Source organism: Oncorhynchus mykiss, chromosome 7 (assembly GCF_057628025.1).
Source record: "Oncorhynchus mykiss isolate SJ-2025 chromosome 7, ASM5762802v1, whole genome shotgun sequence".
Classification (NCBI taxonomy): Eukaryota; Metazoa; Chordata; class Actinopteri; order Salmoniformes; family Salmonidae; genus Oncorhynchus; species Oncorhynchus mykiss.
In genome coordinates, this window is record NC_143028.1 from 66,441,753 (window position 1) to 66,447,752 (window position 6,000).

The window sequence follows — 6,000 nt, forward strand, 5'->3', positions numbered from 1 at the left end:
TCATCTGAGGTAAAATAATACCTGTTCTGTTCCGTTTTTTATAGTACCTGTTCTGTTCCGTTTTTTATAGTACCTGTTCTGTTCTGTTCTTATAATACCTGTTCTGTTTTGTTCCTATAACACATGTTCTGTTTTCTTCCTATAATACATGTTCTGTTACTATATTTCTTGTTCTGTTGTGTTCCTACAATACCTGTTATATTTCCCTCCTATAATACCTGTTCTGTTCCATTCCTATAATACCTGTTCTGTTCCATTCCTATAATACCTGTTATATTTTCCTCCTATAATTCCTGTTCTGTTCCGTTCCTATAATACCTGTTCTGTTACTATATTTCTTGTTCTGTTGTGTTCCAGACATAGACGAGTGTGGCACAGTGTCCTCCTAACACCTACTGCTTCAATAGATGGCAACTATCAGTGCAGAGGTCAGTTCTGCTACCAGGGGTCAGAGGTCAGGAGGTCACCTCCTCACTCTTCAACAGTTGATACACGTTATGATTTGTAAGAGCCTCAGGTATAACTGTACATTGCATAGATTAGTGTCTTTAGTAGATGATTTGCTCTTTCTCCAGTTTTATGACTATGGGTGTCATTAATTTCGATTTCTGAAGCAGAACCTCCTCTCCACCATTAGTGAGAGTGATGGATGTGAGTGTTATATATTGATGATGATGTTTTTTTGGTGTTCTCCCAGACTGTGTTGATGCCTGAGTGGGCTGTATGGGCGCTGGGCCAGCTCGCTGCAGGAAGTGTGCTACTGGCTACATACTAACTGGAGCCTAAGTGTTTAGGTAAAATTGTTGAAGACTCCAGTCACCCAATTCATAGACTGTCCTCCTTGCTACCGCACGGCAAGTGGTACCAGAGCGCCAAGTCTAGGGCCAAAAGGCTCCTTAAACCTCTAGTGACTCCCCATCCCGCATGCGGGAGCGTAATCATCGCCTGACACTAATTAACATAACGCAACGGAAATAAATATCCCTAGAAAATATTCCTATTCATGAAAATCACAAATGAAATGTATTGAGACACAGCTTAGCCTTTTGTTAATCACCCTGTCTTCTCAGATTTTCAAAATATGCTTTACAGCCAAAGCTAGACAAGCATTTGTGTAAGTTTATCGATAGCCTAGCATAGCATTTTGTCCAGCTAGCAGCAGGTAACTTGGTCACAGAAATCAGAAAAGCAATCAAATTAAATCGTTTACCTTTGATGAGCTTCAGATGTTTTCACTCACGAGACTCCCAGTTAGATAGCAAATGTTCCTTTTTTCCCAAAATATTATTTTTGTAGCCAAAATAACTCCTTTTGTTCTTCACGTCTGGCTGAGAAATCGCCATAACTCTCCATAATATCGACAGAAACATGGCAAACGTTGTTTATAATCAATCCTCAAGGTGTTTTTCAAATATCTATTCGATAATATATCCCTCGGGACAATTAGTTTTTCAGTAGGACCGATTGGAGTAATGGCTACCTCTGTATTTTACGCAAGAATCTCTCTGGCAGCATCAGGTGACCACTTGCGCAATGTAGCCGCTTACGGGTATTCTTCAACATAAATGCGTAAAACTATGTCACAATGCTGTAGACACCTTCGGGAATACGGAGAAAGAGTAATCTGGTTGATAGCCCATTCACTGCTCAATAAGGGACTCATTGGAACGCAGCGCTTTCAAAACATGGGGCACTTCCGGATTGGATTTTTCTCAGGCTTTCGCCTGCAACATCAGTTCTGTTATACTCACAGACAATATGTTGTGTTTTCTATCCTAAGCTGTCAATTATATGCATATTCTAGCATCTTGTCCAGATAAAATATCCCGTTTACTACGGGAACGTTTTTTTTCTCCAAAAATGAAAATACTGCCCCCTAGTCACAACAGGTTTAACAGCTTCTACCTCCAAGCCATAAGACTGCTGAACAATGAATCAAATGGCCGCCCAGACTATTTACACTGACCTTCCTTTGTTTTTACACTGTGGCTACTCGCTGTTTATTATCTACAGTTTATTATCTACAGCATAGTCCCTTTACAAATTACCTCGACTGACCTGTACCCCTGCACATTGACTTGGTACTGGTACCTCCCTGTATATAGCCTCGCTGTTATGTCATTTTCTTGTGTTACTTTTTGATTTACTTTAGTTTATTTTGTAAATATTTTCTGAATTCTATTTCTTGAACTGCATTTTTGGTTAATAAAAATAGATGTGTAGTTTTTTGTAGGCAATAATTAACAGTATTCCACCCTGTCACTGTATAACATATGGAAATGGGAATGAATCATAGCAGACAAGGAACTGTGGCAGACAACTTAGGACCACTGAAGGAGGTCTCCCACCCAGAGAGGGGAGAAACCGTTGGGCTTGCAATAGATTGTGTAACATATGGCAGGATATGATAAGCAATGAATTGGTCTGGATTATTCTTGTATACAATTGATGTATCAGTGTGTATTATTTAGTCATTAAGGGTGGATTGTTAATGGTTTTTATCTGTTAATTGAATGATTAGAATATTCCACCCTGAAACCATATAATTGTATGTTATTGATTAGAATGCATAAAATTACAATCAATAAATGTGTAGTTCTAGTCAGAATTAGGGTAAAACAATATAGCTAATGTTTGTCTTTGTGGTATTTTAAAGACAGAGTGTCTGAGCAAAACTAGAGATTAGAGATTTGGGAGAGAATAGGGAGTACGGCTCAAGGTCTCCCTAATCTCTGTTGGCTGGGTAGCAGGACATTGTGTGCTAATGTTAGTGAGTATGTATGTGCGTAGGATATCTACTGTTTGTGTGGAAGTATGTACGCAGCTATAAAATGGATGTCTTTGTATTCTTGACTTTAGAACGTTCTGTGAATAAACCTTTTTTGACTAGTTTAGCTGGGCCTCCGTCTGTTTCATTCAACCAGTATCTTACAAATTCTAGGTCACAGACTGAGTAGTATAATTGAATTGCGTTATGAACATTGAGAACATAATTCTCTTGACAATGATAAACTTGGATTAGCTAACACAACATGGCATTGGAACACAGGAGTAATGGTTGCTGATAATGGGCCTCTGTAGGCCTATGAAGATATTCCATTATTAATCAGCCATTTCCAGCTACAATAGTCATTTACAACATTAACAACGTCTACACTGTATTTCTGATCAATTCGATGTTATTTTAATGGACAAAAACAATTGCTTTTCTTTCAAAAACAACGACATTTCTAAGTGACCCCAAACTCTTGAACGGTAGGGTAAATCATATTTTCTGGTCTGTTGTGTGCAATGAGAAGCAACAAACTGTATAAGGAAACAAAGATAAGTTATGTAAAGAAAGATAAAACACTTTGTTAACCTTTCCATGTATATGGAGATGGCAGAGTTCAACAGTCCTAACACAATCAACAAAAAAAAACCTTAAATAAAATGTTGTACAAAAAGGCGAACTCGACTCCATCCTTCATTGAATCAGAATGATAAAACCCACTGATATTGACAACTGCTTTAATGTTTTTTTCATTGGCAAGATTAACAGACTTAGGCATGACATGACAACAACAAAGTCTGAACCTACTCTATTCATAATCCATTCATAATTGACCAAAAAAGTTAGCGTGGAAGAGGTGAAAAATAACTGCTATATATCAACAATGACAAGCCTGAAGAACTTGGATGGAAAATTACTGAGGATGTCAGTGGACTATTTTGCCACTCCAATTTGCCATCTCTTCAATCAATTCAATCTCCATACTCACACACACAATTTTAATATTGTTGTATTATACATTTTGTGTTGTAGATACTGTATGTAATGGTGTAATAATGTTATATTATGTACTGTTTTATTTTTGGGGTTTATTTTGTGATAATTTTACCTTTATTTAACTAGGTAAGTCAGTTAAGAACAAATTCTTATTTTCAATGACAGCCTAGGAACAGTGGGTTAACTGCCTGTTCAGGGGCAGAACGACAGACCTGGTCAGCTCGGGATTTGAACTTGCAACCTTTCGGTTACTAGTCCAACGCTCTAACCCCTAGGTTACCCTGCCGCCGCAAGTGTTCCTTCATGTGTTCGAAAATCAGCAAGAGTGGCTGCTGGCTTGGCGGAACTGATGGGGATCCATAATTAATACAAATGCCTCAGCAGGTGAACCTTAAACTTCACACTTCACTAGCTGAGTTCCTTTGAGTGTCTGTTGACAGTGTTTAGGATCAGTAACACTGACGCACAAGTCAGAAAGAAAGTCACCTTCATTGAATGGATATAAACAAGCTGACCAACACTCAATAGTAATATTCTGATACAGCACATACAATAGAAATGTCTGGGGCACTGGAGATTCCTACATTAGGTTTAAGAAATACCAAACATGACACACATTATCCATGCTGAACACAAATCTCTCGCTCTCTCATTCTATCTCTCTAAAACACATATATCTCTGTCTCTCTCTCTTTTTCAGCACTCTTTCCTGTAGGTATCAAGGACTTATTACCATACCCTGTTGGTGGGTACATGTCTATAGGAAATGTATCATCATTGACATTAACACCTATTAGTCAAATTGTTGTTGCTCACATTATTTGTAAAGCATTATCAATACAAATTTAAAATGAAAGATAACATAAATCACAAAGATGAAATATTGCATGAAATATGGTTAAACAAAACTTAAAATAGAATATGTGTGTGTGTGTATACGTGTGTGTGCGTGCCAGAGGAAGCTGGTGGGAGCAGATATAGGAGGACGGGCTCCTTGTAGTGGCTGGAATGGAATAAATGGAATGGTATCAAAAACATAAAACATATGCAAACCACATACGGCTCCGTTCCAATCATTCCATTCCAGACATTACAATGAGCCCATCATCCTATAGCTCCTCCCACCAGCCTCCTCTGGCACGCACTAATACACACATGAATGCATACACACACCATTTATTTTATATTTTAATTTGCATGTATGTGAAGTAAAAAGGAAACCGCACACTGCTCTCAATAGTATCACTGATCTTTAAAAAGCTTACGTATCGGCCTCACGGCCTTCGTCAGAGCTTTTGTGAGTTAAAAAAAAATTAGCACCCTTAAAGCCCCGCCTTATCTCAGCTCCCTGGTCACCATAGCAGCACCCACCCGTAGCACGCGCTCCAGCAGGTGTATCTCACTGGTCACCCCCAAAGCCAATTCCTCCTTTGGTCACCTTTCCTTCCAGTTCTCTGCTGCCAATGACTGGAACGAACTGCAAAAATCACTGATCTCCCTCACTAGCTTTAAGCACCAGCTGTCAGAGCAGCTCACAGATCACTGCACCTGTACATAGCCCATCTGCAAATAGCCCATCAAACTACCTCATCCTCACATTGAATGTATTTATTTATCTTGCTCCTTTGTACCCCAGTATCTCTACTTGCACATTTATCTTCTGCACATCTACCATTCCAGTGTTTAATTGCTATATTGTAATTACTTCGCCACCATGGCCTATTTATTGCCTTGCCACCCTTATCTTACCTCATTTGCACACACTGTACAAATACTTTTTTTCTAATGTATTATTGACTGTATGTTTGTTTATTCCATGTGTAACTCTGTGTTGTTGTATGTGCCGAACTGCTTTGCTTTATCTTGGCCAGGTTGCAGTTGTAAATGAGAACTTGTTCTCAACTAGCCTACCTGGTTAAATAAAGGTGAAATAAAAAAATAAAAAATTAAAAGACCTAGCCCCACCCACATCCGTTCCAACCATCGAAAGGGGTTGGAGGCGAAGGAAAAACAAACAAGTGCTACCAAATATAACAATATGCATTAAATAAATATTCAAATTGTGTGTAAATAAGACGTATTAAACACGCCTGTAAAACCACAAAGCAAGTTTTCATTCATCATTGGGTACATCGTACGAAAAACATCAGAATAATCTTAAATAGGGGCATAATTCATGTTCAAATTCACAACATAACGTACATAGGCATTTCATCCTTAAGACCTTTAGG